Below are 24,794 nucleotides of genomic sequence, written 5' to 3'. Positions count from 1 at the left end.
GATCTTTCTATGTATAATGTAGAGAGATAATAGCTCCTCCATAAGTTCCTGGTTGCCAAATCACCGTCTTTAGTATCTCTGTATAGTATTTTCTATTAGGGTACTAGTTAGCACGAACAGCTAATTAGTACCCTAATAGAACATACTGTACAGAGATACTAAGTACGGTGATTTGGCATCCAGGAACTTACTGAGGAGCTTTTATCTCTCTCCATTATACAAAGAAAGATTAAACCTGCCATGTACGTTACAAGCTGTTCGTGCTTATTAGTACCCTAATAGGACATACTGTACAGAGATACTAAGTGCAGTGATTTGGCATTCAGTTAAAAGCTGTTTGTGCTAATTAGTACACTAGTAGAACATACTGTACAGAGATACTAAGGACGGTGATTTGGCATCTAGGAACTTACAGAGGAGCTTTTATCTCTCTCCATTATACATAGAAATATTAAACTTGCCACTGTACGTTTCAAGCTGTTCATGCTAATTAGTACACTAGTAGAACATAGAATACAGAGATACTAAAGACTGTAATTTGGCACCCAGGAACTTAGGGAGGAGCTTTTATCTCTCTCCATTATACTTAGAAAGATTACAATGGAGAGAGATTAAAGCTCCTCCCTAAGTTCGTGGATGCCAAATCACTGTCCTTAGTATCTCTGTACAGTATGTTCTACTAGTGTACTAATTAGCACGAACAGCTTGTAACGTACAGTGGCAAGTGTAATTTTTCTAAGTATAATGGAGAGAGATAAAACTCCTCCCTATGTTCCTGGATGTCAAATTACCATGCTTAGCATTTCTGTACAGTATTTCCTATCTAGCCAGAAACCCTGCATCCTGTGCAAGCTAGGCGGACAACTGGAGGGGACCTGAAACATGGTTGCTTCCCGTGTTCCTTTCCAGTGTCACATAAACTAGTGGTTGGTCTGCCCCGAAAGCCAAGAGTCTCCTCTTTTGTATGGTACCAGTCCTGAGTCTCTGGGACACCCAGAACCAGAGATATCAGTACGCAAAGTGGACCCATTTTCCCATAGACTATAATGGGCCCGTTAATTCAGACCCACCATGGGTTCCGACGCTTGCCATGAGCCTTGTGGGGGTCACAGAAACTTGGGGTTGGTACCCTCCGGTAGCTAATTGTCTCCCCTTCCATACCAACCTAGCGATGAAGGCTCCCACCTCCCACGCTGAGAGTCCCAAAGTGCCAACCTTTTTTTAATGTGTTCCTGTAACATTCACTTTATTATTATTTTTTTTCTTTGTTATACATTCAATGGAAGGGTGCACACAGGTTTCACATAAATCAGAGTAGGTGGGAGATTTTCCTACATACAGTAGTATACTGTTGCACATGTCTTGTAACCTGATCGGAACTCCCTCCCTGTCTACTGCATGTACTTTGCAGGCTCCCAGGGGGTAGGGGGAAAGTGGGATGGGGGTAGGGTGAGGCAGTGGAAAATACTGTGTTCAAAGAAAAGGCATAATCAAAACCATGGGGAACTTTGCGGTGTATCGTTATGTGCATTGACCTTGCTTATCCCTATCACCCCTGTGTATTTTAGCTAGGGGATTCTGACGCTCCTTCATCATTGCTTCAAATCTGTGCTGTTACTTGCTCCATAGCCGAGTGCCTCCATGGAGCTAGGAGTCACAGGCGGTAGCCATTTCAATTGAGTTTGCCCTGCTATAGAATTGTATGTGTACCGTACAGTGTATAGAACCTTGACAGTAGAAACTCTCCTGCAGCTTTGCCCTGCTTTATGTAAAACTTGTGTTTTGTCAGTTTGCCATGCGATCGAGCCCGGTGTAACGTAATGTGCATAGACCTCACTTATCTCTATCACCCCTGTGTTTTTTGGCTAGGGGATTGTGACGCTCCTTCAGCATTGCACCGTAGCCTGCAAAACTTATACCATCTCTCACTCCATATCCGAGCGCTGCCTGCCACATGGTGGGGGTTCAGGGGCAGTGGCCATTTTGCCAGTGTGCTATGCGACAGTGATCGCAAAATACGCGCTATAGCACGTTTTTACGCGCTACAGGAAGAGACGTACCCGGTTTTAAAAAATGAGCGGGTCCCATAGGACGCGCTGTGTATCACTGCACCAATAGGAGACTCTGTCTTCCCATCCAATCACCACCGCGCCTCCTCATCCAATCGCCGCCGCATCTCTCTATCCGCATGCACCCAGAAGGCCCCGCCCCCTACACCGCGCACACACATCACACCGGGGGCAAGATGCTCCGCTGAAGCTGGTCTTCTATAAGTCCTCTTGTGGCGGGGCGGCCTGCCCCCCCCCCCCCCCCCCCGATCACTTGCTGGAGCCTCAAGGGAGCCGGACAGAGTGAGGACGCCCCCCCCGCCGATCACCCGCTGGAGCTTCACGGGAGCCGGACAGACAGTGAGGACGGGGATGTTGAACGCCGGTGACCGGGGACTGTGCTTGCTGTGCGGAGGGGTGAGCTGGACTTACGGTGGCGGCAGGGGGGCTGTTCATATCGGTGGGATGGCGGAGATGGGGGCTGCATGGCGCCTGCAAACAGGTGTTAAACGCAACATTTTTGTGGTATGGAGTGGGGGTGAGGCGAGAGGGTGACAGTGCTGCTGGTCTCTGCAGCATACAGGACCCTTGATACAACCACTGGATTCCAGTCATGCTGCCTGTAATTTATGTGCTGACTGATCAACTTCAGTGACACTCACTGTTCTGGCTGCCTTTGTTGGTTACTGCTGGTTGCTGCTGGTTGCCGCTGGTTACTGTAAAGGCAGCCAGCACAGTGAGTGTCACTGAAGTTGATCAGTCAGCACATAAATTACAGGCAGCATGACTCAAATCCAGTGGTTGTACCAAGTGTCCGAAGTCGTCGTCAGGATGTTGGCATTTAGTATACCGACACCAGCATCCCGATCGCAGCAAAGCCGACAAGAGTGACGAGTGCAGAGGGTACCCTAACCTCCCACCCCTAACCCTCCGTTTCCCGCAGCCTAAACCTAACCCACCCCCTTAGTGCCTAACACTTATACCCCCCCCTCTGCAGCCTAACCCTCCCCAACACCATATCCTAACCCCCCCCCCCCTTCCCACCCGCACGCTAAACCAGTGGCGGCAGTGCATACTTCCCTTCAGGATCCTGACTGTCAGGATATCGTTGCCGGGATCCTGATCACCTCTGGATGCCAGTGTTGGTATTGTGGCTGCTGTCAGGATTCCGGCATCAGTATTACGGCTGCTGGGATCCCGACAGCCAGGATCCTGAATGCATACTTCCGATATGATAACAGCCCAGCAGCATTGTCACCCTCCCTCCCCCACAACACATTTGTAGTGTCTAAATCCAGTCTGGGGCTCTATTATAGCGGCACCATAAAGCCATTACATATAGAAAATGTATTATTTAATAATGTTGTCCTGTTTTTTAATCATATAATTGTTAAGTGCTCTACCTGGCGCAATGTGAATAACGTGCTCTGCCTGGCGCAATGTGTATAACGTGCTCTGCCTGGCGCAATGTGAATAACGTGCTCTGCCTGGCGCAATGTGAATAACGTGCTCTGCCTGGCGCAATGTGAATAATGTGCTCTATCTGGCGCAATACGTATAACGTGCTCTACCTGGTGCAATGTGTATAACGTGCTCTGCCTGGCGCAATGTGAATAACGTGCTCTGCCTGGCGCAATGTGAATAACGTGCTCTGCCTGGCGCAATGTGAATAATGTGCTCTATCTGGCGCAATACGTATAACGTGCTCTACCTGGTGCAATGTGTGGCGCAATGTGTATAACGTGCTCTACCTGGTGCAATGTGTGGCGCAATGTGTATAACGTGCTCTACCTGGCGCAATGTGTATAACGTGCTCTACCTGGTGCAATGTGAATAACGTGAATAACGTGCTCTCCTTGGCTCAGTGTGTATAGGAGGTTCTACCTGGTGCAATGTGTATAAGCGGCACTACTGTGTGGAATAATGTGAATTGGTACTATTATGTGAGCACGCCCCTTCCCCACGAAGCTACGCCCCTAAAAAATTCCAGCGCGCCTTCGGCGCGCACTGTCGCAGTTTTCAGTCTCAGTGCGGGAGAACCAATTCTCTTTCTGCCACAAGGTCACCAAAATGTCTAATTACATCTAAAGTGCGGGGTGTCCTGTATGCTACACAGCCCAGCAGCATCGTCACCCCATCCTCCCCCTTGCACCCCTTTTGTAGTGTCCAAATCAAGTTTGTGTTTTTATGTTTGAATCATTAATAAGACTAATTAAAACCTTCATTCCGATGGGACCCAGAAAAGGACAAGTAGGACCCCAATTTTTAAAAGTGAGAGGTCCCTGGGACCCACTTTTTTTTGGTCTCAGCGCGATCACTGTGCGATCGAGTCCGGTGTACCGTAATGTGCATAGACCTCACTTATTCCTATCGCCCCTGTGTATTTTAGCTAGGGGATTGTGATGCTCCTTCAGCATTGCCCCATAGCCTGCAAAATCTGGACTGCTACTTGCTCTGAAGCCTAGGGCCTCCATGGGGCAAGGAGTCATAGGTGGTAGCCATTTCTATTGAGTCTACCTTGCTACAGAATTGTATGTGTACTGTATGGAGCATAGAACCTCAACAGTAGAACCGCTCCTGCAGCTTTGCCCTGGTTTATGTGAATAAAAATAATAATAAGGTGTCTGGAAAAAACTAACATGCATTCGTACTTTAGGAATCGAACCCGGGACTATGAGTATAGGAAGCGGAACACTTCACCACTTCGCCGCAGACAGATGAATAAATCCATTGGTTTTGATTATGCTGTAATGGCTATGGGATTAGGACGCTAACATACTGTACAAAATTCCTAATCTCAAGAGGCAATAGTGAACTTCTAACACGTCAATTTGCGACAGTATACACTACTGGTTTTATGTTGTTTTGTCTGCGGGACTTGGACGCTCACATATTCATAAAGTACTGTAGATGGATCATATACTGTATGCTGTACTATTTGCATCTGTACCGTATATACTGTATTAAATAACGCAGCGTAATGAGTATTTACTGTATTAAATAATGCAGCGTAATAAGTATTTACTGTATGAAGTGTAATGAGACGCCTTAGTAAAGTAGTCCTTATATATTTCAGTATTGTATTTTATGGGAGACCACACGCATGCGCAGTGGTGATTGTAAAAAGCGACATCTGGTGGATGATCACAGGTATTACATGTAAAGGTAACGCCAAACGCTCTCCGTGCGATTAGGTACGCCTCTCTGTGACTAGGCGTGCCTCCCTACACATCGGGACGCTGCGTATACTCGATCGGGACAAACGCCTCAGCCAGTCAAGATAAAGGTGGCTACATCTGTAATGCTTTGAAACTCAGTAAGCCAATCTTGAAGATGATTCGCCATCGTACAGGCAGCCAGTGAAGGGAGTAGAGGATGGGTGTTATGTGGCTAGAACGGGGCTGGTTGGTTAATAGCCTGGCAGCTGTGATTTGCACCAGCTGTAAGCGTTGCAATTCTTTTGCTGGTAGACCAAGGTAGAGGGCATTACAGTAGTCTAATTGAGATGATACAAATGCATGTATGACTTTTGGCATATCATCTGAGGGAATTAAGTGCTTGATTCTGGCTATGTTCCTCAGGTGAAAGAATGAGGATTTGATTGTGGCTGATATCTGATGTTTAAGTGTCAAGCCACCATCCAGGACAACGCCAAGATTCCGCATACGATCACTGGTCTGTAATTCTGAATCCCCGAGTGTAAGTCCAGTTGGTTGGCTATGCTGCAGTCTTGTCCTTTGATGTTGCGGTCGTATCGTAAGGACCTCTGTTTTATCCGGGTTCAGTCGCAGCCAACTGGCGCTCATCCACTCCTGTAGCTCAGCTAGACAGCCATTTAGGGTTACTATTGGGTTATCAGTGCCCGGAGCAAAGGACAAGTACAGTTGTGTATCATCTGCATAGCAGTGGTAGACCAGGCCATGGCGCCTGATTATTTTACCCAGCTGGAGCATGTATACTGCAAAAAGCATGGGGGATAGTATAGAACCTTGTGGGACACCACATGGCAATGGCACTGGTGGTGATGAGTATAATCCAGATGATACTCTCTGTGACCTGCCTGTGAGAAATGATTTGAACCAGTTTAGGACTGTGCCATCCAGACCACAGAAATGTATCAGTCGCTCAATCAGAAGCCCATGGTCCACGGTATCAAATGCTGCCGAGAGATCCAGAAGGATTAATATTGAACAGTCACCTCTGTCTCTTGCCGTCAGAAGATCATTTAACACACACACCAGGGCTGTTTCAGTGCTATGTCTTCTCCTGAATCCTGATTGAAATGGATCATAAATATAATGGGTTGTCAGGCGGGTTTCCAGTTGATTTGCAACGACTTTCTCAATAACCTTTCCCAGGAAAGGAAGGTTTGATACTGGTCTGTAGTTGGTCATGCAGTCGGGATCTAAATGAGGTTTTTTAAGAAGCGGTCTAACAATTGCTTCCTTTAGGGGTCCAGGAAAAATGCCTGTCTGCAAAGAGCATTGAATAATTTTTGTAAAGGCAGGACCAATTATATCCATACAACCTATTAGAAAGCTTGGTTGAGGCTGGGTCCAGATCACAGGTGGTGGGACGCAAAATCCGAGCAATTTCAGCAGTGTCCTTTACATCCACTGGATCAAAGCTGGTCCATGAAGGTAGGTAGCTTATATTGGCAGGCTTTGTAGTTTGGCACTCCTTTGATGGCACTGTGGAGATTCCAGCCCGGATGGTGGATATTTTATCCGCAAAGAAGTTTGCAAACTCGTTGCATCTTGCCTGGGAGAGGCATGAGACATCAGTCTGCAGGCATGCTGGCTTGCAAAGCATCTCCACTGTGCGGAAAAGTTGAGCTGGCCTATTGTTTGCTGCCGTGATCTCATTTGACAGGAACTGTGCTTTCTTACGAGTGATTGTCGATTGATATTCTCCGTTATGCTTTATTAGTTTTATTTTGTCATCCACTAGGTTAGTCTTCCTCCATCGTCTTTACAGTCTACGCCCCCTTTTCTTGAGCTCACTAACACTGTTGTCGAACCATGGAGCTTGACGTTGTGGATTACGAGTTCTTAAACGCAGAGGGGCGATAATATCAATTGCAGCCATAACATCCCTATTATAATAACGGACTAGGGAACAGGGATCTTCACAGGCACCCAGTATAGCAGAGAGATCCAGATTTGCTGCAAGAGCCTGGGGAGTCATACCCCTCCTTGGACGATACCTGGTCAACTCCACGGGCAGAGATCTTAATTGAGGGGTTGCAACTGAGAACCAGAGGGAGTAGTGGTCTGACCAGATGACTGGGTTTATTTTTAGGTCAGTGACTTCTAATCCAATCTGAAAGACAAGGTCGAGAGTGTGACCACTTTTATGTGTGGCAGAGGGAATGACCTGTGTGAAGCCCAGACCATTCATTGTGCACAGGAGGTCTTGGCCAAGGCGTGAGAGCTCATCATCCACCCATGCATTGAAATCCCCGAGGATGAGCCATCTTTGATGTTTTACAGAACCAGGCCAGCAACAGTGTCTGCAATTTCTTGTAGAAATATCTTTCCATCTCCAGGGGGCCGGTAAATGAGAAGTACTCTGAAACCTAATCCTGTCGAACTCCGGGCAGCAATGCACTCGAATGAGCGAGTAGTTTCAATAGGATGGACCCTAAGTTTAAGGTCTTTTTTGAAGCAGATAGCCACCCCGCCACCCCTGCGCTCCAGTCTTGGGTTGTGGATGACAGAGTAGTTTGTTGGTGCTGCATTTTCATCTAGCCAAGTCTCTGTAATACAGGCTAGATCTGCAGATTCAATAAGGTCAGCAATTGTTGCAGTCTTGTTTCTTATAGATCTGGCATTACAATTATGATTGACACCATATTTATGGTGACGGTTATGCCGGCTGTCAATGGTGCGCTTCAGATGACTATTGATAGGTTTTTAATGTTAATAGTAAAAGTTATGTTTTACATGGTCTCATGTTATAGAATATTGTTATGTATGTTGCCAAAATTAGAGACATCAGACATGCCCATTACAGTCCAGTGAAGCCCGTGATTAACCTCTTGTACTATTATTTTTTCATTTTTTTATGTTTACTTCCAGTGGAGCGCCGTGCCGAATCTATATGTTTATATTTTACATAAACGGGCGCCTGTTCGGCCCGTCCATTTTCTATTTCGGCCGGTCACCATGACGACGTGATGTCACGTCCTGTCTATGGTGTGCCATTTCCGCCTTGTGTGCGTTCCAAGTATTGGAACGCATGAGTCATGTTTATTAAGCTATTCCTTGGTAGTCGCGGGTTCCCATGACGACATGATGTCACGTCCGTCCGTAGTCTGGTCACTTCCGCCTTCCGCGTGCGTTACAAGTGCTGGAACGCATGGATACTTTCTGTTAGGCGTTTTACGTAATTTGGTTTGTTTTGCGCTGCTTGTGACTTATTGTCTTCACTTTTTATGGTTAATACAGCTACCATCCTGTGTCTATTGCATTGCTATGTGTGTCTAGCTATTTGAGCAAGCAGTATTCGTAGTTTGGTGTGGTTGTTACAACACAGGAAGTGGATGTGGGCGTGTCTAATGCTCTCTAATAGATGGGGGTATAAATATCACACTAAGTGAGCTGGCTGGACATGCTGCTTTTGGTGTCCTGCTGTCTACAGTATTCTGCTGATGTCTTTGACAAAGATCACTGGGATGTGATCGAAACGTTGACTGACTTCATGAAGTGGTAATAAATAACCTTTGCCCTTTTAAAAAAGTGGTGAGTGCCCTCTTTCATAAATGACTCTATATATATATATATATATATATATATACATACACATACACTGCTCAAAAAAATAAAGGGAACACTAAAATAACACATCCTAGATCTGAATGAATGACATATTCTTACTAAATACTTTGTTCTCTAGTTGAATGTACTGACAACAAAATCACACAAAAAATTGGAGTCACACTCAAAATTAAAGTGGAAAAACACACTACAGGCTGATCCAACTTTGATGTAATGTCCTTAAAACAAGTAAAAATGAGACTCAGTAGTGTGTGTGGCCTCCATGTGCCTGTATGACCTCCCTACAACGCCTGGGCATGCTCCTGATGAGGTGGTGGATGGTCTCCTGAGGGATCTCCTCCCAGACCTGGACTAAAGCATCCGCCAACTCCTGGACAGTCTGTGGTACAACGTGGCTTGATGGAGCGAGACATGATGTCCCAGATGTGCTCAGTTGGATTCAGGTCTGGGGAATGGGCGGGCCAGTCCATAGCATCAATGCCTTCGTCTTGCAGGAACTGCTGACACACTCCTGCCACATGAGGTCTAGCATTGTCTTGCATTAGGAGGAACCCAGGGCCAACCGCACCAGCATATGGTCTCACAAGGGGTCTGAGGATCTCATCTCGGTACCTAATGGCAGTCAGGTTACCTCTGGCGAGCACATGGAGGGCTGTGCAGCCCCCCAAAGTAATGCCACCTCACACTATTACTGACCCACTGCCATACCGGTCATGCTGGAGGATGTTGCAGGCAGCAGAACGTTCTCCTTTGCATCTCCAGACTCTGTCACATCTGTCACATGTGCTCAGTGAGAACCTGCTTTCATCTGTGAAGAGCACAGGGCGCCAGTGGCGAATTTTCCAATCTTGGTGTTCTCTGGCAAATGCCAAACGTCCTGCACGGTGTTGGGCTGTAAGCACAACCCCCACCTGTGGATGTCGGGCCCTCATACCACCCTCATGGAGTCTGTTTCTGATCGTTTGAGTAGACACATGCACATTTGTGGCTTGCTGGAGGTCATTTTTGCAGGGCTCTGGCAGTGCTCCTCCTGTTCCTCCTTGCACAAAGGCGGAGGTAGCGGTCCTGCTGCTGGGTTGTTGCCCTCCTACGGCCTCCTCCACGTCTCCTGATGTACTGGCCTGTCTCCTGGTAGCGCCTCCATGCTCTGGACACTACGCTGACAGACACAGCAAACCTTCTTGCCACAGCTCGCATTGATGTGCCATCCTGGATGAGCTGCACTACCTGAGCCACTTGTGTGGGTTGTAGGGAGGTCATACAGGCACGTGGAGGCCACACACACTACTGAGCCTCATTTTGACTTGTTTTAAGGACATTACATCAAAGTTGGATCAGCCTGTAGTGTGTTTTTCCACTTTAATTTTGAGTGTGACTGCAAATCCAGACCTCCATGGGTTAATAAATTTGATTTCCATTGATGATTTTGTTGTCAGCACATTCAACTATGTAAAAAACAAGGTATTTAATAAGAATATTTCATTCATTCAGATCTAGGATGTGTTATTTTAGTGTTCCCTTTATTTTTTTGAGCTATGTATATATATATATATATATATATAATCCCTATTATAAACACATAGCGCCTGATTCATATGCGGATAGTAGTGCACCTACGCTGCGGCTGGCATTAGCATCCTTGTGTTTCTCTGAGCGTCTCAGTCATTTCTTTCTATCTGTGACATGGCGTTACTGGGCAGCAACTGTACATAAGAGAACCGTATTGTTGGCCATAACCAGAGAGTTGTGCATATGGTTTTTTACCAAGCAAGGGTTAGGTGCTGGCCGCTGCAAGAAAACCAAGGATTGCTTCACTGCTCAATAAAAATCTGCAGTATCACTATGGAATTAAGGGGTGTGGCCTTTATATAACCAGGGTGTACATGTTACAATACTATATTGCATATCACCATGCCTGTTTTTTTTATTTTTGTTGTTGTTATTTTTTGTATTTGATTGTATTTTAGAGAATGTGGAATTTTTGGTGTATTTGTGTAAATTCCTGTGGCGTGCAGTTGACCGGAGACAAATTCTAGGTGTGCGGAACTACACCTGGCCAATAAATGTATTCTGATGTAATAGAGAATACTGTAAGTTGCATCTTCCCTTTTTGCCTTGGCCGTGTGGTCCGTGGACCCAAAAGACCAGGATCAGCCCAGTATCTTTAGCTTTTACTTGCTGCACCTGCTGTGTGTCAGCAGATAGGATCTCCTCTGTTACATACTCAATCAGTAGGCACACACTGCAAAGCTTCTTTGTGGTATAACTTATTTATAAAATGAATCTGTATAGATCCTAATACAAAGTAGCATGCTGACAAGACAGATACGTATATGAACAGCCATTACTGCTCCTTCTACTCCTTCCTATAGCAAACAAGTACGTTACTATATCACGGACTAACACATAAACAGCTCCACCTGCTGTCCCTCCAGTGTCATTACTCATAAAGTCTCAGTCTGTTGTAATATCTCATCACTGTGGACAATCAGATCGACCTTCAACCTTCAAAGCTTTAAAAAAACATCTCTTCAGGAATGTTTACCAAATGTTCTCAGTATACTGTCCTGTTTATTAGATAACCCTATCCACCCTGTCACCTGGCATCTGACCAGCACATTATTTACTCTTCATTTATAACAGTCACTCTACACGCTGGCGGAGGCCCTGGATCCAGTCATTCATCTGGATTTTAATTTGATGTGTGCAACCCACCCAAACATTGTTGCAGCCCTGGTGCATAATTTCAGTGCAGGTGTTCTCTGATGTAAGCGGCTTCTTTCAGCAGAGTACAGTGATTGTTTGGGAATAGTTTGAGGAGCATGATGAAGAGATAAAGGTGTTGCCTTGGTCTCCAAATTCTCCAGATCTCAATCCAATGTGGGTACAGAGGTGTCTACCTACACTTACCATGAAATTGCACCAAATAGCCCCGTTTGATGTGCCAGACTTTGACTGAGCTGTGCCATGCATCCCACCGCACACTTTTATGTAGCATCACTTAGTGACATTGATATTACATAGCCGTGGCCGGCAGTGCTGTACAAGGATTAACAGATCTATAGAAAATCAATGTATAGGATAAGTATAACAAAACCAAAAAGCATTATGGCTAGTAATAGCAAGTAATGGACGTTTTCTTGGTGGTGGAGTGGGAACTAATCAAAATTCACTGAGCCTGTACTCAACAAGTGGGAGGACACACAGGATCAGAGTGGCTGGTGGGGGGTGAGAGCCAGAAGAAGAGGAGATAGTGGTAGGTGTAGAGAACAAGACGGCATGGCCCAGTTCATGAGACATGGGAGCAGTGTGTGCTGTGCACACGGGCCCTCGGCTTCCTGGGGGGCCCACACCGCACACCATGCACCCATTTTTTGTTCAACACTTATCCTCCGGAGTTCCCCGTTGGCAGGAGCAGCGCTAAAGAAACCACTGGGAAAATGCGTGGCCATTTTCCAGGAGTTTTGCGCATGCTCCATAGGAAAATCACTGCGCAATTTCCCATCACTACATGCACTGCGCTGCATGCACACTAAACACAAGCGCCATCACTGCATGCACACTAGACTCTGGGACAGTGATTGGGAACTAGGGTCACTATGAGGCCCTGTCTATTGCTCTCCCGGCTAGAGAGGGGGTGCCCAGATAGAGACTGCACACGGGCCTCCTCCACTCTTTATGCACCCCTGCCATGACGACTTACAGCCTAAACGAAGTGTGAACTGGGAATGAGATGACAATTCTAAATTCCTTTGTCGTATAAACAACCTTTTATGAAGTCTAAGTACACTGTACGCTGTTTACTTAAGAAGTACCGGAAGGGTACGCTAGTTGCGTAACGATCGCTCAGCCGTAGGCGAGACGCTCAAGCGTCACGTTCGCTCACGGCCCAGTGATCACAGGACAGCACGTTGTTGGCTATGACTAGAGTAATGATTCGCTATGGCGTAGCGGACGCTCGAGACCACGAGGAGATCACCAGCGGCGCAGACGCTCACAACGCTATACCTTTATCATATAAACCTTATCAATGAAATACACTGAATACCTTAATGTGAATACAGGGTGTAAGTGCAACCTTGTGTAACCTGACTAACTACAAAGCTGCTTGAGCGTCACCGACGCTCAAGTGAACACTTAATACTATAGAAAATACACAGATACTGGTTTAGGGTCCAAAGCCTATTAACTGTATTATATCTAATATACTTGTAAAAGGGGATAACAGTACAAATGATACACTACAATATAACAGAGACTTCCTAACCAAAATACAATACTATCTAATACAATTCAATACTAGTCTAGGGGAGATATGAGAGAAAAGAGAAAGGAGAGAGAGAGAGATGGAGAGAGATGAGAGAAATTGGCTCACAGTAAGACAATGACTACGGAGAGAAAACTTACGCACAAGGGGAAACGATCGCATGCGCCTGGACATCCAGCACCCGATTTTCAGCAATGAGAACCGTTGAAGAGTGAGAGCTGGATGTGGTCGGCCTGCCTATTTATGCCCCACACACAATGCAATCCAATGGTCCCTACAATCTTGTCGTCCATTGGACACAGGAATCCGGCTTCGCATCATAACAAAAGGTCATAGGTTGATTCATACAGGTGGGCTGTGACGATTTCCAACAGCTCAGGTGGGTGGGAAACTGGGTTTCCCGCCGCATACCTGAGTATGAGTAAATAATAGAAATGGACATAAACTTCTTATGTCCATAACTATTCGCACGAGCGATTAATACGCTCCAAACCAACACCGGAATATTGCTAATTAAATACTCTTCCGATGGGTACCAAACACTGCTATATGATTCCTGTTAGACCCTTCGTACCATACAAAGAGGGATTCCTCCGTTCAGGGACGTTCTATGTTAACTAAACTTTCAGAAACCATTAAAGGGATCATGATCTATAAACTACATTAATTATGAAAATGTGTAACGAATGAGTCGCACGCTACGACTACATAAACTCTACCGTAAATACGCATACCGTGCGCCCGCGGGTGCACGCTATTGCGGGTATGCGCCTTCACGGGAGAGCGTACGCATGCGCAGCGCGGACCAGTGTGCGGTGCAAATATGGCAACGTGCATAGAGATATTTTTCTGACTTTGACAGTCCACCCTTTGGCAGTCAATAATAACTGCCACCTTCTAAAACATTTCAAAAGGAGAAAAATATATGTCAGGGGTTAATTCATTTCCATGGTTGGGTAGGGGAGAAGAGTGGAGTAGGTGTGAAGAGGGTATGACCTAGTGAGAAAGCAGAAGCATGTGTGTATGAGTCCATGTTTGGAGGGTCATGTATCATCGTGCCGTACGTGTGGTAAATCAAGCTTCGAAGTATTGCGAAGTATACATTTGAATTCCTTCTTATCCTGTGGTACAGGTCTGTGGATGGGCTGTCAAACTTTACCGAGCTCTTTTCGGATTTTTTGAACAAAATGGGGAGCACATTTTAGTTGATGATACATGAATGGGGGAATATGTGATTGTTGATATCTGTGCCTGTATTCCCTATACTATGTGTGTTATTACCTGAGGGTTGTAGAGATGAAGATGAAGAACATTTATGGAAAATGCAATGATATTCTATGTCAGGTAAATGTACATCTGTCGTCGAAGTTTTGTTCGGTATCAGTTGAAAGTCGTCTTCTTTGCGCTGTTTTGCTCCTTAGGCATGAGCAACAAGCTTTGTCAGTGCCATCAGATTTACAAAAAAAATGTTGGGCTAGCGTGAATTTAAAAATACTAGGGAAACTGGGGATCCATGGCAAAGTTCATCAAGTGTCCATATCATAGGTTGTCAAAACTTCATCTTTGGTGCTTGTCTGTTGTCTGTATGGCGTCTCGTCAACTTCCTCGTCCAAGGGGGTCGTTGTATCTTGGAGAAAAGCAGAAAAACAGGTGAAAGAAACGGACCGTATAATCGCATTTTCATCACATCCTGGTTTCTATCATTGGGTCATAAATCAAATCCAGGTTAATTATGGTTTCCTCACTCCTCAAGCTCATCACTTTTGTACTTTGTTTGCACCTTATTAAAGCCTGCCCGCATCTAAATATCAATCCAAACGATATAACGACACCCAATATACATAGTAGAAACTTTCCAACATCCATTATGACTCCTTGAGCCCAGTCTCCTAAACCGGAGAACCAATTTCGCGGGTTCAACCATGACACCCAACCAGTCAGCTCATTACCTACAGCAGCAAGGGTGAGATTGTGTTTTCGACGAAATTCCCACTTTAATTGCAGAATATCGTCCATCTTTTGGTCTATGACCTCTACCGGATCCTCGGTGCTATTTGTGATATACGTGCAACACTTTATGCCGTACTGTGTTGCCAATGTAACACAATATCCGCCTGTTACTGCTGTAAGATAATTAAGAACCATCCTATGCTGAACTAGTTCTGTTTTGTAGGCTTGAAGTTCTCTTCCAGTGTATCTAAACGTGTCATCATACATTTCAGTGATATTATCTAACAAATTGGCGAGTGCGGAAATGTATCTATAATTCATCACTCCTCGAGCGGTGCGAGTGAAATCTAACGCTACCAGAACCTGAATCCCGGTGGATTCATGAATAAGATCAGAGGCCGGATGCTCTAACCTTTCTGACAGTTGTCTTTTAACTCGGTGCTCGTAATGAGTGTGAGTATAAGGAGCTTGGGCACCACGGTGTATATCCTTCATTTTGTCATGTGTAACAGTCATCACTTCAGGCAATACTTTTCCAATATAACACAATCCTTCAGAGTTTGGGGCAAGCCACTTGTACGCCTTTCTCCCGCATATGAAATATGCATCATCGGGGAGAACATATGGGACGGAGAAGGACATTACCATGTTACACACCTTCCAGGTGAACTCTCCTGACCCTAATTCTTCCATCTGCTTAATGCACGTATCAGTTTGTACGATATGTGCACAGTATCCTGGTGATACCTCTCCAACTCTAGTAATCCTATTTCCTAAGGTATATCGATACCGGAAAGATTTTCCTCTACTGGCTATGTGGCGTACAAGCTCTGTATCTGTAGGCATTCTATCTGCTCTGTGTGAGAAGGTCATGGTAAGGTTGCTCCATGACACTTCCCAATTTCCCGGCTTACGGGGATTGGAGATATTAAAACATAAGAGGGACCTATCCACATGGTATTGGTGGAGCTTCAAACTAGGAGGGCTGGAGATGTTAAACCTCCGGTCCACCGGTCTCCCACCACTTAGCTCAAGTACCTCCCCTAACGTTAAAGGAAATGGTACTAGCCCTGATTTGCTGTGACCCTGAGGTACTTGAGAGCATACCCAACAATCTGTTTGGTTTAATACGTTACCCACTAAGGAGTGATAGTCACTCAATGGATGCCGGTCCATATGGATATTAAAACTGGATTGGCATTTCTTTATGCATCCATCTTCAATCAAATTGTCACAGAGCCTACAGATACAGTTTTCTTCAGCTAACAATCCATCACAATTTCTTCTATCGGATCGTTTTCTGATACTCGCCTTTGCTTGTTGGTTAGGTTGATCTTGGAAAACTACGCCTCCATCATCATAATCGGAACCCATTCCAGAACCTCTCTCGACCTCTATGGTACTCTCGCCGGAACAGACTGCTCTGGTCAACATCATGGTTAACATCAAAATCCGGATCACAGTCTCTTGGGGCAAGTCCATCTTTGAGGAGAAAAATAGAGAAGAATGAGAAGGGGGAAAAAGAAATTTCAAGGGAGAGGGGATGGGAAGTGGAAAAAAACAATAAAAGGGAGAGGGGAGTCGACAACTGCTTTCGGTCTTCAAGGCTCAGGTGCCGCCTCAGTCCTCCTGGAACAGACACTCCAGTGATACAACCTCTACCGTCTGTTCCTTATCACGGGACTTTTCTGGGTCAGCAACCTTCTTGCAGTGGGATGAATGGACCCAAGTCTCTCTCTCAGCAACCTTCAATGCTGTGGTGCTAGTCAATAAGACCTGGTATGGTCCTTCCCATCTATCAATAAGACAACCTGAGCGTAGAAAATTTCGTATCATTACATAATCCCCAGGTTCAATGTCATGACAATTACTATCTGGTAAATCAGGAATCACCAACTTCAGATTATCATTTTGATTCCTCAACTGCTTACTCATGTTAATCAAGTATTTTACAGTTACTTCATTGTTACATTTCAAATCATCCTGAGGGTTAATCATGACATGCGGTTGTCGACCAAACAGAATTTCAAAAGGAGACAGATTAAGAGGGGACCTGGGAGTGGTTCTGATGCTATACAAAACAATGGGTAAAGCTTCTGGCCACGTCAATCCTGTCTCTGCCATTACTTTACTCAATTTATTTTTAATAGTGCTGTTCACTCTTTCGACCTTCGCGCTCGCCTGTGGACGGTACGGAGTGTGCAGCTTGCTATCAATACCCATCAACTTACACATTCCTTGAAAGACATCACCTGTTAAATGGGTACCCCTATCACTTTCAATGATTCTAGGGATACCATATCTACATACAAATTCCTGCACAATTTTCTTAGCTGTAAACATAGCGGTATTTGTAGCTGCTGGAAATGCTTCGACCCAATTCGAGAAAACATCTATACAGACAAGTACATATTTCAAATTTCGACATGGGGGTAATTGAATGAAGTCAATTTGTATTACCTGGAAAGGGCCGCCGGCAGGTGGGATATGGGATGGTTCTGTAGGTATTGCCTTTCCAATATTCTTTCTCAGACAGGTAAGGCATGACATTGCTCTTTTACTCGCATGAGAGGAGAATCCTGGGGCGCACCAGTATGCTCTTACCAATTTGCACATCCCCTCCTTGCCTAGATGAGTCAGCCCGTGAGCTGCTTCAGCCAGACATGGAAGGTATGCCCTGGGGGCCACTGGTTTACCATGTCCATCCGTCCAGAGCCCTGAGGACTCCTGGCCATATCCCTTTGCCTTCCAGACTGCTCTTTCCTGTGTGGAACACAAATTCTGCATCTCACACAACTTCTGTGTGTTGATGGTATTAAATACCATCAGTTGTGTGGTGTCTGTCTGTATGGGGGTAGCAGCTGCAAGCTTTGCGGCTTCGTCTGCTCGGCTGTTACCAAGGGATACTGGGTCTTGACTATATGTATGTGCTTTACATTTGATAACAGCCACTCTGTCGGGTTCCTGTATCGCTGTTAGAAGCCTTTTTATATAAGCTGCATGCGCTATCGGTGTACCAGCTGCCGTCATGAAATTTCTGAGGCGCCATAGGGCTCCGAAATCATGTACTACCCCGAAGGCGTATCTAGAATCGGTGTAGATATTGGCTGACTTACCCTTAGCCAATTCACATGCTCTGGTTAGGGCGACCAGTTCAGCAACTTGGGCTGAGTGAGGTGGGCCTAGCGGTTCCGCTTCTATGGTGTCTTGGTCATCTACGACTGCGTATCCAGTACACAGGTCTCCCGAGTCTGACTGTCTATGACAACTACCGTCAGTGTAGAACGTGAGTTCTGCATCTTCCAGTGGATTGTCACTGATGTCAGGCCTTGCGGTAAAATTTTGGGTCAAATATTCCATACAATCATGTGTACTGTATCTTCCTTTGCATTAAATCCTCCTTCCCCATCACTCTCACCTTCCACCCTTTGTGTCTGACCAGGCACACCTGGGAGAAATGTTGCAGGATTTAATGCGCTGCATCTCCTTATGGTGATGTTTACTGGGGCCATTAATGCCAATTCCCATCTTGTAAACCTTGCAGACGAGACGTGTCTGGTTTGGGCAGAATTCAATAAGGCAGATACCGCATGCGGTGTATGGATTGTGAGGTTGTGGCCTAGCACGACATCTTCGCTTTTTGTCACTAGCAATGCTATCGCCGCAACGCTACGCAAGCATGTGGGGAGGGATCGCGCTACTGTGTCTAGCTGAGCGCTGTAGTATGCGACTGGCCTGCTGGCGTCACCGTGTTTTTGGGTTAGTACACCTGCTGCGCACCCAGCACTTTCTGTTCCGTATAGTTCAAAGGGTTTCCCATAATCTGGCATACCTAGTGCTGGCGCCTGCGTTAGGCACTGTTTAAGTCTCTCAAATGCTGTTTCGGATTCGTCTGTATGCGAAATCCGATCAGGTTTGTTTGAAGAGACCATTTCCTGCAAAGGTAACGCCAATATGGAAAACCCTGGGATCCAATTACGGCAATACCCACACATTCCTAAAAACGTCCTGATCTGTTGCTGGGTTTGTGGCAGTGTCATGTCTCTAATGGCTTGGATTCTATCAGCGGTCAGGTGTCTCAGTCCTTGTGTTAGACAGTGTCCCAAATATTTTACCTTAGTTTGGCATAATTGCAACTTGTCTTTGGAAACCTTGTGTCCTGTGTCTGAAAGATGAAACAGGAGCTGTTTCGTATCCTTCAGGGATGCCTCCAATGAATCAGAACACAGTAGTAGATCATCCACGTACTGTATCAACACTGATCCACTCTCCGGTTGGAAAGACTGTAAACAATCATGCAAAGCCTGAGAAAATATACTTGGACTATCTATGAAACCTTGGGGTAACCGAGTCCACGTGTATTGGACTCCTCTGTATGTGAATGCAAACAAATATTGGCTGTCAGGGTGCAGAGGTACCGAAAAGAAAGCGGAGCAGAGGTCAATAACAGTGAAAAATTTGGCAGTGGGAGGAATTTGCATTAGGATGACAGCTGGATTAGGCACTACGGGGAACTGACTCTCCACTATTTTGTTAATCCCCCTTAAATCCTGCACTAGCCTGTAACCCCTCCCCCCACTCTTTTTAACAGGGAAGATGGGACTATTTGCTGTGCTGGACGTTCTTACTAGAATGCCCTGTTGTAGCAAGCGCTCTATTACTGGGAAAACTCCTAACTCCACCTCTGGCTTCAGAGGATACTGTGGGATTTTTGGAGCTATCCTACCATCTTTTACTTGTACAACTACTGGAGCTACGTTTGCCATTAATCCAGTGTCCTGTCCATCTTTTGTCCAAAGTGACTCTGGTATCTGAGATGTCATCTCTTCTACTTGGGATGGATTCCTATTTGTCATAATGGTATGTGACATTAATTTTGATGGGGAGTCTAACATGTCTCGCACTTCCTGAGCGTGATTCTCAGGAATGTCCAAGAATACACCTTCAGGAGTACAATAAATGACGCACCCCATTTTACATAGTAGGTCTCTACCCAGGAGATTGGTTGGTGCAGATGCAGCCAGCAAAAAGGAATGCTTGGTATGCAAAGGCCCTATTGTAATCTCGGCTGGTTTGCTAACAGGGTAGTGCTGGACTACTCCTGTTACTCCCATGGCTGGAACTGTCCTACCAGTGGTTCTCATGCCCACTGTCGAATTTATCACTGACTTGGCCGCCCCTGTGTCTACGAGAAAGTTTAAAGTTTTTCCAGCTACATTGATTGCAATCTCTGGTTCACTTCCAAGACTGGCAATCAATTTAACTGGCTGCAGATTACAGGTATGGCCACACCCCTATTGGGTATGCTGACCTCCCTGAATCCCGCTGGCAGCAACTACTTGTGAGGGAGTTAGTTGGGAACTATCAGAGGCATGCCAGTCTCTGTTCGGGGGATATCTTTTTGTTTCCCCTGTATGTGGCTCAAAACTCCGCCTCTGTGGACCCTGCTCCCAATGTCGTGTGTCATGTCGTTGTCTAGGGGGTTGAAAAGATCTTTGTACACTTTTTGTTCTACAGTCTCGTGCATAGTGTCCCGGTCTGTTACAAGAAAAACATGTTATTACACTTGCCTTACCCACAGGATTCGGTGGTACATACGCAGGCTGCCTTGTGGTCAGCGCCTGTATACTTACTGACATCAACTTATCACTTTGCGACTCCCTGTGCCTAGTGATGTTTCTGTCGTGATCAATAGCAGCCTCTCTCAATGTGGACACCGACAGACCTCGCCAACATGGCTGCGTGGTCTGGACCCTAGTCTTTAATGTTTCCTTTAAACCATCCATCAGTACGGATACTGCTACTTCTCGGTGGTTTGGGTTGGTCTTAATGTCTTCTATACCAGTGTACTTTGCCATTTCTACTAGTGCCCGGTGAAAATATTCTACTGCCGTTTCGGACTCTTTTTGTCTAATGGAGAATATCTTGTTCCATTTAACAACGGCTGGGAAATACTCCTTTAGCTGTAAATTTATCCTTTTTACATTATCCTTGTTGTACACGTCTGTAAGCGGTACATCTTTATCCAATGCACAGTCAACTAAGAATTGAGTTGCGTCAACATTGGAAGGTAAACAAGCTCTTAGCAGTACCTGCCAATCCTTGTTGTTGGGTTCTACCGTGTTACCTAGATCCCTGATGTATTTTTGGCTAGCAACTAAATCTTTCCTGGGGTCAGGGAATTCGGACACTATTGTTCTTAATTCCATTCGGGAAAATGGAGTGTACATGGCAATGTTCCTTATGGGAGTGGCTCCAGACACATCTGTTTTTCCATTGGGAACTGCTATTACCCTTACAGGAGCAATTCTAACAGCCTCATTCTGCGTTGATTCTACAACTTGTGGTACAATTGTTTCAGTGTAGTGCATGGTGCCGTACTTACCCGTTGACACGACCTCACCTATCCCTCCGCTAGGGGCTTTTGCTAATCTCGTGGGTGTTGCTGTGCCTACTGTGGTCTCTGCTATGGTGGCCGCAAGAGAGAGAGCTGAAATTGTTGCTGAATCGTCTTCTTGATCACATTCCTGAGGAAAGTTCAAAACAGGGTACAACTTGCACGGGTTAATAATTGCATGAGTTACTTGGTTACCATCATTTACATTTACAGGGTTACTAAGTGTTTGTGTTTTACAACCCAGTGCGTTTCTCTCCGCAATCAACTTCTCTCCTGCTATATATGGTGGCGGCGGGGCTGTGGCTATCAGTTTCCTTACTGCCCCAGATCCCGCCGCCAGAGCCAAACCTCTCTGTATCTCACCTTCCTGATGCCATAACTGTAAATAATCATGATGCTGAATTCGTCTCTTTGTTGATTTTATGAGACATATCCTCCTCCTTAAATTTTGTAACACTTCTGGACTGAAGCTACCTATTCTTGGGAATTTGTCCCTGTCTTGTACAGTCATTCTCTCCCATTCATCACATAAAACCTCTGTGTGACTTCCGTATTTTTCACACATGATGTATCTTGCCGACCCGACTGGCCGGTTCTCTGAATCAACCCGAACCGAGGTTGATCGCCCCCTACCTGAACAATTGGCCCCCATAATCTGCAGGTGTTGCTTACTACTCCTTAGATCTTTAAATCAAGGTCTTCAGCGAACCCTTACAGCAAACCAAATTATTCACAATAGGCCGGCGGTGGCGGTTTACCGAGTACCCCACTCACTCGCCCACCTCGACCAATACGACCTGATCACACCGACGTGGTGCTGGCGTACTCGATACAGGGCCCTACCAAAAGAACCTTCGGTTTACTGGAACATATGAGGGTTACCCGCAGGACACTTACTCTTTCCAGTAAAGGTGGGGTTGTTAGATAGTTCCTGAGTGACCAGCGAACTTCCCTTAAAAATAAAAAATTACACAAATCACGTCAGAATGTACAAATAGCGTTTGTGACCACTTTACTCTAATGGTATTAGGTCAGATTACTAACTACTGCACACAATTACGTGCGGTACAATCGTTCAGTACATAAGCACTACCTGTTATGTACTGAGAGATCAATGGAATCGATGTTTCCGGCCGCGATTCCTTCAGCAAGAGCTTATGGCCTATATGGGTTCTGCACCAACCCCCGGGGTTGTGCCTCTTGTATGTTTATATAGCGGACCTACTTGTACCTTATGACCTCCTGGTCTTGTTACCTTGTGACCTCCTGGTCTTGTTACCTTGTGGTCCGCTATACTCTACTTGCTCAAATATTATTCAACCAAGGATGCCTCCTTAGCCACCGTATATGTCACTTACACGTGTGTCCTACCAGATTTCTATTGGTTCAACCTCTAAGTTGTATAACTTGTATACAAAAACACACTCACTCAACACATGTACACTTTTGCTTCCACTCCTATTTCTGCGCAGAAATTTTTCTTCAGCCCAGCGGTGTTACCAATTAGGAGCAGGATCTGTTAAACTAAATTTCAGTTTTTCCAAAAATAGATTTGCGTTATTTACCGCGTCGCGTTATCTACCGCTGTGCGTTACTTATCGCCTTTGCGCTAACTATCGCTTTGCGCTAATTCACCTTTTTCGTGACTTTGAGCTACGTGGGCGTAACCGGACGCTACGTTGCGTAATGTACGCTGCGTGCGTCTGCCTTTGGATTGCGTACGCAAGTCTTTTGTTAGGGACACGTGTACGCAAAACAAAGATCCACCGTAACACAATTTCTACCTTTATCAATGTAAATGATCCCTGATCATCTACCGCACACCACACTGACTGCCTTGTCTCCCAGACAAGCCGTGTGTTGGTCTATACTTTAACTATTACCTCTACTATGAAATAACAGCAAATCTCTTTTAGCACTTTCTATCAACTATAAAAATTGGCAAACAGGAATAGTGATATACAAAATTTGAAAAAGAAATGCAGATATATGTATGCGTGCGTGTATACGCAAGACAGAAGAGAAATAAACAGTTTTAAAAGACACAAGCGTTTTGTTCTTACTTCCGGTTCCCGGATTCCTTCAGCACTCTTTATCTAAGCGAAGCAGACGCTTATCCCGTCAGCACTGGAAGACAACCTCCCACCCTTTGCTGGGGGATAATGTCTGCTGATCTACCTAGTGCAGATATGAGAAGGATAGGACGGGCCCCCAATTGACAATTCTAAATTCCTTTGTCGTATAAACAACCTTTTATGAAGTCTAAGAACACTGTACGCTGTTTACTTAAGAAGTACCGGAAGGGTACGCTAGTTGCGTAACGATCGCTCAGCCGTAGGCGAGACGCTCAAGCGTCACGTTCGCTCACGGCCCAGTGATCACAGGACAGCACGTTGTTGGCTATGACTAGAGTAATGATTCGCTATGGCGTAGCGGACGCTCGAGACCACGAGGAGATCACCAGCGGCGCAGACGCTCACAACGCTATACCTTTATCATATAAACCTTATCAATGAAATACACTGAATACCTTAATGTGAATACAGGGTGTAAGTGCAACCTTGTGTAACCTGACTAACTACAAAGCTGCTTGAGCGTCACCGACGCTCAAGTGAACACTTAATACTATAGAAAATACACAGATACTGGTTTAGGGTCCAAAGCCTATTAACTATATTATATCTAATATACTTGTAAAAGGGGATAACAGTACAAATGATACACTACAATATAACAGAGACTTCCTAACCAAAATACAATACTATCTAATACAATTCAATACTAGTCTAGGGGAGATATGAGAGAAAAGAGAAAGGAGAGAGAGAGAGATGGAGAGAGATGAGAGAAATTGGCTCACAGTAAGACAATGACTACGGAGAGAAAACTTACGCACAAGGGGAAACGATCGCATGCGCCTGGACATCCAGCACCCGATTTTCAGCAATGAGAACCGTTGAAGAGTGAGAGCTGGATGTGGTCGGCCTGCCTATTTATGCCCCACACACAATGCAATCCAATGGTCCCTACAATCTTGTCGTCCATTGGACACAGGAATCCGGCTTCGCATCATAACAAAAGGTCATAGGTTGATTCATACAGGTGGGCTGTGACGATTTCCAACAGCTCAGGTGGGTGGGAAACTGGGTTTCCCGCCGCATACCTGAGTATGAGTAAATAATAGAAATGGACATAAACTTCTTATGTCCATAACTATTCGCACGAGCGATTAATACGCTCCAAACCAACACCGGAATATTGCTAATTAAATACTCTTCCGATGGGTACCAAACACTGCTATATGATTCCTGTTAGACCCTCCGTACCATACAAAGAGGGATTCCTCCGTTCAGGGA

General features: G+C 45.4%; 1 protein-coding gene across 3 annotated transcripts in view; it reads left to right on the top strand.

Annotated features, from left to right (window-relative positions):
- PTPRO (protein tyrosine phosphatase receptor type O) overlaps positions 1-24,794 on the top strand; it is a 698,190-nt gene that overhangs the window by 285,702 nt on the left and 387,694 nt on the right. The gene's annotated exons all lie outside the window — the stretch shown is intronic.

The sequence above is a fragment of the Pseudophryne corroboree genome, chromosome 6, assembly GCF_028390025.1.
Source record: "Pseudophryne corroboree isolate aPseCor3 chromosome 6, aPseCor3.hap2, whole genome shotgun sequence".
NCBI lineage: Eukaryota > Metazoa > Chordata > Amphibia > Anura > Myobatrachidae > Pseudophryne > Pseudophryne corroboree.
Note: the sequence above shows the minus strand (reverse complement) of the source record. Positions and strands in the feature narration are given on the sequence as shown.